Source organism: Melanotaenia boesemani, chromosome 23 (genome assembly GCF_017639745.1).
Source record: "Melanotaenia boesemani isolate fMelBoe1 chromosome 23, fMelBoe1.pri, whole genome shotgun sequence".
NCBI lineage: Eukaryota > Metazoa > Chordata > Actinopteri > Atheriniformes > Melanotaeniidae > Melanotaenia > Melanotaenia boesemani.
Window position 1 is genome coordinate 17,444,967 of NC_055704.1, and position 17,180 is coordinate 17,462,146.

Sequence of the window (17,180 nt, forward strand, 5' to 3'; positions counted from 1 at the left end):
AGGTGTATTTGATTATCAGCATCTGGCTAACACTTATCCTCCGAATTCCCATGGAAGCAGTACGGGTGTACTAAAATTTTCTATCAAATCCTGAGGAAAACATTAGCCTGTTTGGCTACAAGAGTATGCACTGTGCTCAACACCTAACTGATACTCTCCCAGTCAGCTGTTTGATTTGCAGCTTTAAGGTGTTACTAACATACAGAAAGCACTTCCTATATGATATAATATTTGCTAAGCTAATTAAAAACATGATTAAATCTGCACTATCAGCATGAACTGGTAATCATGTTATTCCCTGCTTTTTGTACATTGCTGCTGCAAAAGTTATTCCCAGTCATTTCACATTTGTGTATATGATGCACTCCACATCTGTCCTCTGATGTCAGCAGGAATTTACTGCATTGCTTTATTAACAACTTTTAACTCAGCACTGAACTTCATAAATTTTGCAGTAATACTTCTCTTAAACACAAGCTGCTCCAAACTGAGAGTGCCAAGAGCATATTGAACAGCATCGCTCTTGACACAACATGGCCGACGTCAGTGGAAAATTCACTGGAAAAAAAAAGAAGAAAAAAGTCCACCAACACCCTTTGAAGGATGTTACACAAGGATTGTCTGTTGTTTGGGCAATAATACATTTCTAAGAAGCATCATGGTCCTGTGAAGCATGTCTTTCAGTGGTCTGCAGTTTAAAATTTGAAGGTACCAAAGCATTATGATTGCTTTTGAATCAGCAGAAGCACATTCTCTGAGTGACGGAGAGCTCACCCCTTCTTCCAAAAAATACATTCCATTCTGCTCAACACTTAGATCCTTTCAGGGCTCTACAGGGCTGAACTTCACTCGCTTTACCAGATCTAATTTTCGTGCACGGTTGTGCTGACTGTTATTATTAGAGTGGCAGCCAGCCAGCTTGAATGGGTACATGTCTTCTGAGCAGACCCCCACCCCCCAAATCCCCCTTGAGTTGAAAGGCCTAAGCCTGGGTCTTAAGGTTCTGGAACATGCTACACGCAGGTGTGCGAATGCTTTGAGCTACACGAGCATGATTTTACACACTATTGCCTTTGGTGTGTGTCACCTGACAAACTAAGTAACTATGCCATGAGACCATGAGAGAACTGGGATGTCACCATTATAGAGTTTCTTGGTACGATTATTGTCATACAAATAATCATGATTATTATGTGTTAATTATTTAACTTTAAACACTATAAATGAGCAAAACTGCATGAACACTCCTTATATGTCATTAGGTGTTAAAATATTATAGCAATAAAGTACAGTAATGAAATAGTCCCATTCCAAGCGAATTCTCTTTGCTTTGTAAACAATAAATACTACATACATATAAGAAAAGCCTACATGACACTTAGTGGGCTTCTTTCTGGAAACTACATTATAAAAATATTTAGATAGATTTAATAGAGAATTTAAAAACACATGAAAAAACATCTAGCTAACTTTGCTAACTCTCCTTTAGCAGAATAGCTGGATAATACTGGAGCAGCAGAAATAAATAAACAACCATATAACTGTAAATAAATATGATTTCTTCAACAGATCATTAAACATCAACGACTCAAAAAACAGCATAGACCTCATGGCAAGTCAGTCATGTTGGAACAGTAAAATTGTCCATTAAAAGTTTGAGTTTTTCATTTTTTTTTTTAAAACGAAAGCCATTGAACTCCAGCTTGGGTCAAACACAACTGGAAAGTTGCAAATGACACCATAACATTTCATTTTAATGTAAGGTTAGGTAAACAATAACGCCATTTAGCCCAGTTACTGAACATTAGCTTTTCTTCAGCGTAAAATGTCAGGTGGTGGTTCTTATATCTAGAAAACAAGAACTTTCCAGAAACTTCAGCGTGCGTTCTTTAGGAAGCTGGAAAAGCAGTAATGTGAGAAAAAATAATTTCCTTCTCTTCCCACAAGAAAAAGAACGAACTTCGAGAATTTTAGTTAGAACTCAGAATTAAATCCCTAGAGGACGGTTACCATGTCTCCGCAGAAGAACACTAAATGAACTAAATTTGAACTTAAAATAAAAGATAAAAAGCACAATTCTTGGTGCAAAGACTTCATTTGGAGAACTTTAAACATGGCAACTAGTCTGGAAGGTTCCTGACTAATCAGTTAAAAATAAACAAGGAGAAAACAACGATCAACCACGACCCTGACAAGATAAATAACACTTTAAAAAAATTCTATAAAACATAATATAAATCACAACTAAGCACAACAGATGAGGATATAGATCAATTTCTTAGTAACATAAATGGTCAAAGACTATAGTTATGCCCATTAACTGTGACTTCCAAAACATGCCCAATATTGCAATACAGTCTGGAAACACTAGATATTTAGGCATAAACATTTCTCCCAGGTTAGCAGAATTAACAAAGCTAAATTATGTCCAGCTACTTAAAACAATAGAGGACGATCTCTCATGGTGGAGGCGCTTACCCATATCTCTCATGGGAGGGTTGCCACAATTAAAATGATGGTTCTAATTAGCTGGTTTAAGTCACTGAATTCACATATATCCAAATTTCTATGGAAAAACAAGCCATCATGTATCAGTCTAAAAACTTTACAATAGACTGAAGACAGAGGTGGATTGGACCTACCTAACTTTAACCACTTCTTCTTAGCTAACAAGCTGCAATATTTCTCCAAATAGCTTAAACCTAGCGGTCTAGATGAATCATGGTTAGAAAACAATTAGAACATATAATAGAAAATGGGAACTTCTTGTTATTTAATATTCTCATTTCACAATATGGAATCAACAGCACTAAATTTCTAGAATACCACAAGCTTAAATCTATGTGCAAAAAATATACCATATACAATATATACAACCATATATAATACATATTAAACTTGAAGCTACCTATCAGGGTGGTAGAATTCTTGAATCTTGATGCCCCAAAGCTATTATCAAAAATATATAGACTATTATCTAAACTAGAAGACTCAATCTATCTTCCAACTTCAAAATGGGAGACTTATCCAGGAGCTTTAATCAAAATGAATGGTCACAAATATGTTTAAACACTTATACAATGACTAAGAATTCAAATATGCAACTAATTCAATTAAAAATTCTGCATAGACCTCATAATACAGGACAAAGGATGTTTGGGATGGGTCTGTCACAATCAAATATTTGCTCACACTGCACTGACAACATGACTGACAACTAATTCCATGCCTTGTGGTCCTGCACTCTTGTCCACAGGTTCTGTTGTCAGGTATGTGAAGACATGTAAACATGGTTTAAATGTAATATTCCTGCAAACCCCACACTGTGCCTATTAGGTTACTTGGATGAAATTAACATGGTAATTAACTCTGTACACATGATCCTGACCTTCTTATGCATCACATCTTGTGGTGGGGATCTGGACTGCTTTGTTGTGGGGCCAGCTTTGTGTCCAGCCCTGTTGGGAGCTGTGGGGGGTCTGCGATTGGGGTAGCCTTGTGGCAGTAGGGCATGGCCACTGGTGGGGCCTAGGTCGGAGGGCGTTGGCTCCCGGCCGGACAATTCTGGGGTGGGCTGGGTGGGGGTTCTGGGCTCTGTTGCCCGGGGTTGGCCTCCTCTCTCGGGGGTGGAGGGGTCGGTTATTGCCGGGGGTTGTGGGCCTGCCAGGGTGTGCTGCCACGGGGTGGGTTGGTGCATTCCCTGGTGTCTGGTTGCTGCCCCGGGACTCAGGGTATTACCCAGGGGTAGGAGGGGTGTAGCGGTATGAAAGATTTTAATTACACTTAGACATCAAAACACAAGAACACAACACAAATTACTTTTGAGGGTTGTGCCATGTAGTGCATGGCCTTCAATTTTAATTTCTAACAACACACAAACAGTCATGAGTGTGTCCATTGCAGTGCCATGCTGAAACATATTGGATACATTTCCTCCTTTCACTGCAAACTTTTTATTTCATGCTTTACAGGCTGGTGAGCCATCCTCCACAGTGATACCTTGGTCATTATTTCTAAAACCAAAGAAATCTGACACCTATGACTTAATCTGTTTGTTTGGTGGGAATAACTCTTCTTCTGATGTGCTAATTTTTACACTCTAACACACCTCTTCTGCAACTCACATGGAACAAAAACACAGCAACACAAGCCATCACAGGTGGATGTTGTGTAACTTTGTTTTTGTTCCGCGCAACAGTTGTTCTGATCTGCCTGTGTGATTTGGACATAATCCTTTATAGAAAGTGACTATATTTAAGCATTTCTAAGAATAATTAATAGTGGCATTTAATCCCATAATTAATTGTAAAATCAAATAATCTTGACATACCTACGCGAAAAGGCCGGCCACTTCCATTACTACACACCTCATGCTGACCAGTCTCACAAAGACCTACTCTAAAGTTTACTCTGACAATACTCCATTCAGTCAGGAATTTTCTGTGCTTCCTCATGACTGGTTCAAAGGTCATACATAAAATCTGCTGGGTTTTCTGCTGAGTTTTGTCGACTGTAATCAATAGAAACACTTGTAACCTTTAGGAAGTCTATTTCATTGATTGAATCACATATTTGCATCAGCTGATGTCGTGCTCTTATAATGAACAATGATTGAGGCCTTAATCTCTTTGTGTACTGTAGGTTATGTATGCCACCTAAACACCTGCAATACACAACAGCAGATAAACTTTTGCCAGACTTGAATTGTGTTCTTCATGAGTTACCCCAGTCTTCTCTTTTGTGGTTATGTGAATTTGGGATCCAATGCCAAAAATTCCAGGAAACCCTAGAGCTTTATGAGACATAACAAAGCTCTCTCTCTTCCTTTGTATTTGTGTCTTACACTGTGTCTGCCTCAGCAGGCCTGAAAGCTGTGTAGTCTGTTGGCTGTGATTGACTCTTATCACACCTTTTTATATGCAGATGTTTCTTACTTTTAATGGCTGTGCTAATTCTAGACCACAGACTATTTAGACCATGGAAGACGCAATCATCATTGAATGCCATTAGCATGATGTGGCATTTACCACTAAATTGAGGATAAAATTCTGCTTCAGAGGTTAATATATGTGCAGTATTTAAGCCTCCTAATTCCTTAATGTATTAGAATAACACATATCTCAGACAGCCATGAAATTGTAAATAATTGAGCAGTGCTCTTAGGAGGCTTCTCTGGTTGCTCTGTTGAGGTCGCTGCAAGCTTTTTTTTTTCTTTTTGATGGCAAAACTGGAAATGAGATTTGGTTCATAAAGCAGCAGCACTTAAATGGGAATAAATCCAAAACCACCACCACCCCTTCTCCAGCACTAATCTGTCCATGGGGGTTCGGCCATGTCTTCTGGCAGGGGAATTTGACTACTCCACCTGGGTCAGCACTGCGCTCAAACACCGAAATACATGTCTGAACCCACTTATACACATACACCTACATATATAACTATTTAACCCACCACCCACCTTGTGTTTATGTTCAGAGCTTGAGTGACTGGTATTTCATTTCGGCCTGCCCGGAGCCCTTTTTGCACAGTTTGGCTTGGCTGGTGTACCATTACTGGTCATTAAGTCTAACCTGAACTAATAAGGGCCTATTTTCCAAGGTGGTCTCCCAGGTGGCTGTCACAGGAGTGAGTGGCACCATGGGGGCTCCAACCCTGACTTGGGCATACAGAGTCTTATGAAATATCTATTGGGACACAAGCCAGGCTCCATCATACATGAGACGCAAATTTTCTGATAACAAGAACCCATTGTTCAAGTAGGACAACTGGGTATTTTATATTCTTATAACGGTGGGCTAAATGAGGCCATCAAGAATGGGCACCACACCCCAGCTCTCAACTACACTCTGCTGTATTTGTACCTTCTTTAACATCTGATCAAAAGAAAAGTCAACTAGACAACTAGTTTGGATGGCTCCACAGCTCAGTATATTATATCATAAGGTTTGCGGTTTAGGACATTTGAGAGCTATTGTGTAAAGTTTGCCTTAATTATGGTCTGAAATGTTAAATGCTACATTATTCATGCGAAATAACTTAAATTAATCCAAATAAAGTGCAAGGGCCTCCTACTTTGAACACCAGTGCTTCCTTGGAGGAAAGATGCTGAAGGCTATCTAGAGGCGTGGGATGGGAAACCTGGGCATCTTTACCTTACAACACTGATGTTAAGGTTCTAAGAGTGGGGTGGGAAATTGAACCTGGAATACACCCCAACACCAAGTATATTGAGACTTTGGAGCACGCTGCCAGAAGTGTGGTTGTCCACTAGATAACTAGATAGGGAACCTGCTTCACAATGGCAACCACACAACAGCATTAGTGATGTGTCGGTCACGAACGATTCGTTCAGTATGAACTAATCCTTTATATAACTCGGGAGTAACGGGTCCTCTCAGTGAGCGATTTGTTCATTTTCATGCGGTACCTCCTCTCGCCACATGGCAGGCAGCTGCATAAACTCAGTCAGTAGGTCAGGACAGGAAACAGAAATGATTCGTTCAGGACTCGCTCAGGTCCGTCCTCAGGTCCTCGTTCTTTTGTCACGTGACAGCCAGGCTGCTCAGGCATTTGTGATAGACAGCTCGGGCTGCACGGTCTGGGTCTCGTTCTCGGTCTCGTTCATCATTCAGGCTGTTTGGCAAGCAGTACGTTCGCTCTCGGATTGGTCTCTCTAGTGCTTCTGTCACGTGACAGGCAACTCGGTCACTGAACGGGTCTTCCTTCGTTTGTTCACAGCTCAAGCTGTATCAAGCTCAGCAGTACGTTCGCTCTCGGCTCGGTCTCTTGTTCATTTGTCACGTGATAGCTACCGAGTCACTGTTGTGCTGTTAAACAATGGCAGGGAGGATGTAGGACACAAATCACTTTATTGTGGTGTGTATTTGCTTCCCTACATTTTCACATGGTTTGAATTGCTTGTAGCATTACCAGTAGTTTTGTTGCCTTCAGTATTTACTGCTTGAGAATCGGGGACTTTTTTACAACGCCACCTGCTGTAAAAATGAACGACATGATTCGTTCAAGATTCGTTCACTTTACTGTTCAAGAGTAAAAGAACTGGGTTAGTGAAAAGAGTCGAACTTCGCATCACTAAACAGCATATGTGGGAAATAATGAGGGGTCACCTGCTCACGTCAGAATACATCACACTGAAGCGGAGTTTGGGGTTACTGCGACATTCCTACAGTTCACAATAACAAAATGTTGTAAGTTAAACCAAATTATTGAAAAATTGTACCGAGATTTAGTGTAGCTGCTACTGACTGCTATATAAACTTCTTACCAATGGACACCTAATAAGACAAAGACTGCTTCCATATGAGCACATTTTGTCAGAGTAAATATCCCACTATTCTTCTGGCAGATATCTTCTTTGACCATTAAAGCCTTCATATGTTTTAGCTGTGCTCTGCTCCGTTGTGACATGTGTCATCATTAATCAGGAGAGAAGGAGTCATTAGTCTAAATGCGGGGGTAATTAATCCATGCTCACACTCCATTAGACGTCATGCTCAATTTGCACACAGAGCTGTGTACTGTGTAAATAAGCAGAGATGATGGGACCTGCAGCTATTATTCCTGAACAGCTTGGCATCCAAAGACTTGGTTTTGTGCTGTTGAGGTGCTAACATGTATCTAAGAACTCACATGCTGCAGTTCAAAATCACATTACAAATCAAAGTGAAAATGAAATGTCTGTAATCAATACCTGTAACTGTGGTGATTTTTTTCATAATAAATTTGTCTGAGCAGAGAATAATTGCCCTCATATGTATCTCAGATGTAAAAAATAGTGTCTGGACCTCGGTAATAAAGCCAAACCACAAGCCTCCAACAAGGTTAAACTGCAGTAGGGCATCTAGCATGAATTAGCCCTTAGTTTAATAAGTACCATTTGGCTGTCACCTCGGTGGCTGTAGAGCTGCTCTATTACAGTAAAGCCCCTCTGGTACTGGGCTGAGGTTATTCAATAAAAACCTGACTGAGTGTTTCTCCCAATCACCACTGGCAGAACTCTGATGAGGTAAAAAGCTCTCCAATGCCAACCTCTGTCCCTGCAGAGCACTGTCTGATTAAAATGGTTTTCTGAGGCCATATTTTTGCTCTCCTTGTCACCTTGCCAGACCCAAGTTAGAGAACAGAGAGAAAAATTGACAAATGACCTAATGCATACTGAAATGGATCCACAAAAACAGATTTACCAGTAATCTATAAAGGGCTGCTGATAGGTAGGTAGATAGGAGAGCTGGATTTTTCTTTTTACTTTTTTGGAGAAATGGCATCAATGTCTCAAAGTCACAGGAAGAGAAAGTTGAAAGAGTGCCTAAACACACTTTACATTATGTTACTGGTGTTGAGGGAAGACAGGTTTTTGCATCAGTTATTCCACACTTTTGGTCCTCTGCCTTAATCATTGTCTTATGCAGACACACATACACACACATTTATCTTTTCAACCCCTCCCTCGCCCCAACAAGGCACTGACATGTGAAGTTATAAGACACAGCAACAACAGAGTGGCCCACTAGCGCCAGCTTTTTGACTCTCCCGTGCTCTCACCTTGCTTGTAATACATTCCTGAGCAGTCCTCAGAGGCTCATATGTAAATGCATGAGTATGCTTCTGATTAGGAGGCACAAAGAGTACACTCTATAAATGCTCTTTTAAACAATTACCTCTGCTCCAAACTGCAGCTCTGACGCAGACCTCAGACTGAGCTGCTGCTGACTGACTTTCCGATGCAGGAAATAGAGATGAATGTGGATCATTTACAGCAAGGTGCCATGCTTTAGGACATGGTTGACCCTAGTATCAAACTGAGAAAACGTTAAGGATGTGTGGTGATCAACAAATGTACCAGTGAGTTTAGCTGAGAACCACTTCCTTGACACTTACCTCATGTAGTAAACATAGGCACCATGCTAAAACTCAAGAGAGTACACAGCTGCAGCATGTCAAGCAGACCATGTGAATACTCTATTCTGCTAACACAGAAGCCAAAATGAAAACCATCATGTTCCAAACACGCCAGGTACACCCCATGCTCCTTGTGTAAAGCCATTGTTAGCTGCTTATAAGCCAGATATTGCTCTCAGGGGATGGTGGAAACCAAATTAGGGTTAAAAGAGAGTGAATAGTGACCTTTCATTGGTTAGGCTGCCATACATCAACCTAAAGCTGAATTTAAATCTACAGGTTGTGTTAAATGACAACTTTTTGCAAAGTAGAACTTATTTTTGATGCCTTATAATAAAAAAGGAGTGTTAAAGCAGATCCTATTGTGGTATATTTGACATTGAAGACATAGAAATGGATAAACTCAAAAAAAGCCTTAAGTTATGCTCAAGATAGACCCCTGCAAAGGTTTTACTTAACTTGGTGTCAATTACAACGCTGGACGTGTTAAACATTTCTTATATCCACTTCCTCTTGTTCTGCTCTTAACTGCTTTGACTCTTGGACCTTGTCAAGCCCTCAGTCAATAAAATCACTGACACATTTGATGGTAATGGTAAAAGTTAATTGCAGTTGTGAGACCATGTTAAAGCACTACCCTCTATACTTTAATGAAATATTCAAAATTCTTCAATAAAACACAGCATAGAGACTAAAGCCAAAAACCTTTAGAAGGCTGACTCATGTGCATACCCATTTAAGGACAAAACGATTGTTTTATATGCATGAGGTAAGTCCTCGGTTCCATCATTACCACATACAAGCCCAATTTTGCTCTCGCCAGTTCTCACTTCCAGGATGGCAGATGTCCAACATGGCCTCTCTTCAAGCTGACCCTCACCATCACAATACACACTTCAACACATTTAGAAAAGCCACAAGCATAAATCCTGCAGGCCTATGACTGACCCGCACATTGGCTTGTCTGTCCCCCTCCCACCTCTATGCAATTCATTGAGCGGTTAACCTTCCTAACTGTGTAAACACATGACCTCACCCCGGTCATGTGTTCACACTGAATGGTATTTTTCACACACTCCTCTGGGATTTACATCACCATTTTACCTCTGAGGTCCCTTAATTCCCCATTACCTTAAAATATGGGAGTTTTAAATGCCGATTTGACAGACTCTTGATTAGCCGTGTTTGTTTAGTTTTAGGACGAAAGTTGGAAAGAAGTGGAGGGGAAGCATAGGAGGAGACGAGGGGAGGTGAAGAGAGGACAGAGGGGGAAAAAATGGAAAGTTGGCAAAGAGAGGAACTTGCATGAAGTGAGACTGAACGTTATAGCAATCATTTCTTTTTGGGGGAATAAAGAGCTGAGCTAGGAGAGACTGTTGTTACAGGAAAGATAAAAGGCAGAGGGAAAGTTAGTGTAGCTGTTAAGAGAGCGATGCATAAAGTGGTTTCTCTGCCACAGGGGCATGCTGTGCATGTCTGAGGTCCCACTGGGACGCCGCCGAAGGAAAACACAAAGCCAATCAGCTAACGGAGACATTTCCTGCACTGGTTGTATCAGATGAGAAGAAGCCTAAAGGCTAAATGTCCCCTCTAAACAAGGTTGTACACTCCTCAGGATAGCCCACTTCAAGGAACCAAAGGCAGAACATGCATTTTTGTGAGATGACATCAGAAGTGCTGCTTAGGTGCACTGACCTCACTCTCGCACAATCAATCATACACAAAAACTCTATGAAATGTGGACCTGGAGAGCAAGGTAGTAGGTTTAAGCTTTTAAGATATAAAACAAAGGCACTACATGAATTAAAATATCTTATAAAAGCAGATTTCATAAGCTAAACCAATACAATAGTCTTTTTTTTATTCCTATGAAACCTCTGGCAGAACTTGGCATCTGGTAACAAGCAGATGGCAGACCAATATGCCAATTGCCAACACTGACATACATGTTGCTTATTAGGTAATCTGGCCTTGAGTGATCACTCTTTAAAGTAACAAAACAATGTGAGCTAGGGGTTGATCTAACAAACCCGCTTCATCAGAGTGTGACTAAAGCCCAGAGGAATTTAAACACAGGTCTTTTGTGCCCTCATGACCACTTCAGTCAGAATCAGAGTTTGAGAGTTAGTTAGCAGAGAAAGAAAGTGAATACAAAGATCCTGGAGGAGGATCATCATGAAATTCTTCATGTATTGAACATGTGGCTTGAAATTAGATTATCATGAGTGTGGTTTGATTAAATAACTCCTAATTTGGTTGCAAATGTGTTGCAGGCCAGAAACAAACGACTGAGGCAAGTATTCTCCATCACCCAAGAGACAACCAGAGTTTAATTGTGCAGTGAGAAAATGCCAGAACATCCAAGTGCTCCGTGCTCTCCTGGCATGACTGTTTCATATCAGCTCGACTGCAAGATGAGGAAAAACAAACAGAACGAAAAAGCTGAAGTTCACACAGGAAAACTATGCTTTGTACCAAGGTAAATTACAGGAAATTATATATCATAAACACGTTCAAAAGTTGTACATCATAGAGAACAACTAAGTATAAACGTGTGCGACTTCACAAGTAATTAAGCAGAGCTACCACTTTTTGCCTTCCACTCTCTGATCATCATTATCCATAGAAAGAGTTAAGATTTCTTCTTAAATGCAACATCTGCCTCTTGATCCAAGCCCACCATATTACACAACTTACTGTGCGGTTCTGGATGCAGTGCATTCAAATTACATGCTATCAAATTCAAAGGAGAGAAGGGAGGGGGGGTGAAACAGAAGGGGTATACTGTTGGCCTGAAATCCAGGGTCAGAGTCCCATGAGTCTTAACTGCATGTCAATCACAATTAATTCAAATGAGCTGAACCTCCTGATGTTGTCCAGAAGATACAAACTTAAAACCTAAACTGCTTTTATACCACACCAGTGGTGCACAAAACAGAAAGTGCTCATTTTGTTTGTAGTTCTGCAGGCCTGGTGGAGCAAGCTCTGACTTTCAAACCATGTTACTGCAACAAACAAATCTGCATAAAATTAAGCCAACGGGCAAAAAGACTTGGGAAAATGAAACATGCCTGACAAAGCTACACTGGTCTGTTATGAGAAGACAGCAGAAAATAGTTCTGGCACTTGCTGAGCAGAAACAATGTGTTTGGACTGACATGTCAGTATCTGATCACTGGGAAATGAACCCCATTCGGTAAATCTAAACACTGAACACAGTACAGGTAAACACCTATAAAAAATATAAATAAGTAAATAAATTGTATGATCAATCAAACAAATTCAGTTTGCCATTAGTTTGACTGCCTGAATTCTGAGTACAGTGGTGGTATAAAGATAAAATAAGATGTCCTGCGTTGCAAAGAAACTCTGGATACTTGCTGTGGAACTTGAACTGTGGTGGATTGTGAGTATCAAGCATCAAATATAACAAACTAACTCCATATATTGCAAGCATGTAAACACATAGCTGTGCTTCATGCTTTAGGATTTGTTGATAGTAAAGAAAATAAGGCAAAATATTCACTAAATCAGAGATCTAACTTTAATCAGAAAGAATTCTGGAATGGAAAAAGAAATTGAAAGAAAAATAGAGCGAGCATACAGTAACTAGAAGCCTTCACCGCAGTGTGCAGTCCAGAGCCAGACTCCGGAAATGCATGGCAGTGTTCCCTACATCCTGCCTGCCCAGCCCTAACCTTGGCCCTGGCTCTCGCTAGGCATTGCCAAACCCCTGTTATCACTCTGTACAATTACCTCCAGATTCCTCTGCACCCATATCATATCATGCCAATTATACAATCCGCCTCTAAGTACAAAGCACTACATGCAGTTTAGCATAAAGTCTGCAGTTTAATGTGTTTCACTCTAGAAAAAGCTGTATAAGAGTGCATTTGTGTGTATGAATATGTATGCAGAGACTGTGGGGGATCTGAAAGAGAGAGAGGTACTTTTGCAGTTACCAGTGAACACTTGTAATCACAGTATTTTTTATTTGTATGCATGCCATGATAAAAAAAAGAAAACAACTTATAAAACAAACAGAAAGGTTTAAAAATTAAGTCTGATGAATCACTGAGACAATCTGTTTTTAGTAGTACATGAGTTCATAAGGACCATAGCAAAAGTAATGAACACATAACTGTAAAGTTATTGACAGAAAGTTTAAACTGTTTAAGTCAAGAAAAAAAGGTTTATGTGTTAACTGATAAGAAAAAAACTTTTGAAAGAGATAAATATAGGATAATAAGTTTAAATAAGTAGCGAAAAAAATGGATGAACAGTTGAAGTAGCTAAAAGGATAAAAGTGGGTTAGCTATAATAAAGGAAATAGGAAATTATAATGGTTGGCAAAAATAAAGGATTCATAGTTCAAATGGTTATCACAGAAAAAAAAAATAGTAGAAATGGATGGTTACTGTATATGATATGTGAAATGTGGTTGTCACGGTTACCTAAAATAATAGCTTTATAGTGTAAATGGTTAGCATAAAGTAAAGAATAAACCCTTTAAATTGTTAAAAGAAATAAATAGGCCACTTGAAATTGTTAACTAAAGGAAACATAGTAGAAATGGTTAGCTTGACCATATTTCAAATACATTTTTGAAATGGTGAGATAATTTAAATTATATGTGGTGTTCATGGTTAGCTAAAATAATAGCTTTATAGCTGAAACGGTTAGCATAAAGTAAAGAATAAATAAATGGTTAAATGTAAGGCCTTAATAGGTTTAGCTGAAATCATTTGCTAAAGGATCCATAGTAGACAATACAATATGGTAAGATAAATTAAAAGATAGACATTTTTTAAATGTTAGCTAAAGTAAGCCTATATCAAATCTGAGAAAAGCGGTGAACATAACTCACAGATATATGGATGCTCAAAGGTTTTGGACTTTTTAAATAGTTGAACTAGAAGAAGTCAAATAGCTTATGCGACTGTAATCTTGATAAGTAACTATTCTGATTTTTTGTCAGCTGGTAGGAATATGTTAAAAACAAAATGACGGTAATGCAACAAGCTGCCAATTGCCATGAAAACATGAAAACAGCGACAGATAATTGCTTGATCAGTACCAGGCTCTGGCACGTGAGCTTAGATGCTTGTCGTACTCCAACCAAACTTTCATGCAAAACTAAAGTCTAGAGTTGCCAAAAAATCTCAAAACGATGAAACACCTGGCACAAACCTTTTTGTGTAGATAGTATGTCTTAAATACATCACATCTGTGCAATGTCATTTCCGAGCTAAGCACCCATACACTTATTTAACCAGTGCATGAGACACATCGATGGTAGCATGACATATTCTGCACAATTTTAATTCTAGCCTTGCATTGCCAAAGAATGTGATAGGTAAATAAACAAGCATGGTGGATTTTCAATTTCACACTGACACAAATTTTTTTTCTCTGCCTGTTTAGAAGGGAACGATCAGGCTGGTATTGGGTTATTTGCAGTCAGCATTGTTGCATTTCAAATAAATAAAAACAAGCCAAGAAAAAAATACTTAAATCCTTTAAATATGGGGACAGAATTAAAAATATAAATATAAATTTGAATAATATGACTAATTGGTATTCTCATTTGATATGATAAATGATGTAAAATCAGCACAGAGTCACATAAACAAACACTTTGGGTACATGAACCATTAACAAGGGGTGTTAATGAAAGAGTGCTGGTTTGGGGCTGTTAGGGTATAAAATGTGGGGAACCACTCTACAAAGAGACTGCATTCCAGAAACTAGTCCAATTATCTGTCACCAGGTCTGGTCTGTACCTTCTAAGAAGCAGAGGACATTCTTCACGTGTTTTCCAAACACTGCACAACTTATCAGATACAGTTTCATGGACAATTACTATGCTGTCTCTGGCCTGAAAGCATCCAGAAAGAAAGAACTTACATCTGTCCTCTGCAGCCCCCTCCCTCCATCCCCTTCCATTTGCCATGCTTCCATCTCACAGATACTACTATGTAATAAAGCCGAGATGAAAAGAATGTATGCACAACTCAAGCACAATGAACGTGGAGGAGAGGCTCTCGCCTCAGGGGTGGTAGGATTCAAAAAGAATGTGATAACTCGAAACGATGTCTCATGTGCAAGTGAGCAGGCCTCTCCTCTATGAGGCTTTGTCTACATGAGATACTGACTCTAACTTAAGATTTGTACAACAAAAAAAAATTCAACAGATATTCTTGTTATGTTTATCTTTGAGTGAGGCCTTTATCTTTACCTAAATTTGTATACTTTCCATATGCAAGTTAAGATTAATTCTGCAGTAAGTTCAAAATGTACATCCTTCCTTTAGCATCTTGAGGATGCTAAAGGCAGAGAATTACATCCACAGCACCTTCAGTTTCTATATTTATAATTTGCGTTTCCTTTTAGGAAAGTTGTTCTCTCAGACTGAAGCGAGTGTCATGTCGGCTACTGGCTGGGGTTTGGAGACACCCCCTCCTCCTTTCCTTCATACTTTGCTCGATAAGAATCAGAGGGAGCTGAGCGCGCATTAGAGGGGTGGACATATGCCTTTCTTTCTTTGTGCAATGCGTGCAAGACTGCGCCGTCGTTAAAACGCGAAAAGTTTTGCGTAGCTCGCAGTCATATATATTTTTTCTTTTTCTTACTTAGCCTGGGGTAAAATGTTGGTGAAAATAAGCGCTCAAAAGAGGGAGCGGCTTCCAGCCAAGTTATTCTGAAAAGTAGGATCAGCAGCAGTCCATGCGAACAGCAGAGAGCTCGTATGATAATCTGCCACCAACCAACATTCTCGTTTCCAGTTGCATCCTCAACTTAAAAGATAAAATAAATAAATTAAAAAAAGCAAATAATGTCTTAACATCGCTTGGCAAGAGTTGGACGTTTTGCGCTTACCTGTGGATCTTAACGGGACAAAAAGTAGAGCTCTGGAGTCGAGTGAGAGGAGAGGAGTCTGCAGTCGGTCCTCCACCACTCAATAATAAAACCCCACTAAAAACCCGTTCAAGCCCCTCCCTTTAGGACATAATCGCATATGTGCTGTTCGCTGGCTTAGTTCGCTTTAGTGTTAAAACATCAAGCAGAAGCAGGCGCCACTGTCAAAACCTTTGCTAAATCTGATCCCCAAATAAAAAGTGGAACATGACCAAACAAAACAAAAGAAAAGAAAAGAAAAAAAAAAAATACAAACAAACAAGAAAAAACAAACAAAAACGTTGCAAAACTCCCAACTTGAAGCAGAAATCTGTCTTTTCGTAGCATTTTCAGGCCTAATAAAGAAAATCTTATGTCAAGAGAAATTCATAACATAAATATAACAATCTTTCATTGTATACCTGTAAATAACACGAATTTACACAACTTAACAGATCGAAAGTGTTCAATTGTACCTGTTTTATAACTACTGCATAAGATGCAACACTTTTGGATGATTTGTACAACCTTTTAAATGTATTTTATATTTGTTCATACAATCCCAATTCTAAATAAAAATAGGGGCATTGCGTAAAATTGAAATTTAAACAACAAAAGCTCAAACTCATATTTTATTCCCACGTTAACATAACACATCATTTGGTATCATTTGGTGACACTGCAAACTTTGGTATCAAGCCAATACAAAGTAAAGGGCGAATATCGCAGATACCGATACTGATACTGATACAAATACATATACTTTTTGCTATCATTTATTGATTTTGCCTTTAATTATTGATGATAATTATTATAATCAAACAGTGTAAAGATTATTGTCAAATAAAATATTTTTATTACCAAACTAATTGGCAGAGCTGAAAATTTTAAATTTAAGCTTTTTTCTTTGTAAACAAAATAAAAAATAAATAAATAAAATAACTCGGTTATTTCCTTTTATTACACACACTTTGTGTTTGAGACAAATAAAGTCAAGAGTACAAATTAGCTAAACAAAAAGAAAAACCTACTATAGGTTGGTTCTCATTCACATTCTTTGGCTTTTTGCCCCCAAAGCGTCTGCAGTGATGCGGACTCTGCATTGGCCTGTCGTGGTGAAGAAGGAGCTGAGCCAAAAGGCAAAGCTCTCGATTTACCGGTCGATCTATGTTCCCATCCTCACATATGGCCATGAGTTGTGGGTAGTGACCAAAAGAACAAGATCGCGAATACAAGCGGCCGAAATGAGTTTTCTCCTCAGAGTGGCCGGGCTCTCCCTTAGAGATAGGTTGAAAAGCTCGGTGATCCGGGAGGGGCTCAGAGTAGAGCCGCTGCTCCTCCACATCGACAGGAGCCAGATGAGT

At 39.3% G+C, this 17,180-nt stretch overlaps 1 protein-coding gene across 4 annotated transcripts in view; it reads right to left on the reverse strand.

The window, feature by feature from the left end:
- Positions 1-15,903, reverse strand: part of cald1a (caldesmon 1a) — a 66,414-nt gene extending 50,511 nt beyond the window's left edge. For 2 of the 4 annotated variants that reach the window (XR_006009268.1, XM_041977486.1), the window contains exon 1: positions 15,799-15,903. The gene's annotated coding sequence lies outside the window, so the exon portion shown is untranslated. The remainder of the gene's footprint in view (positions 1-15,798) is intronic. The other 2 variants (XM_041977490.1, XM_041977489.1) reach the window with 1 other exon arrangement.
- Between the last annotated feature and the right edge of the window lie 1,277 nt (positions 15,904-17,180).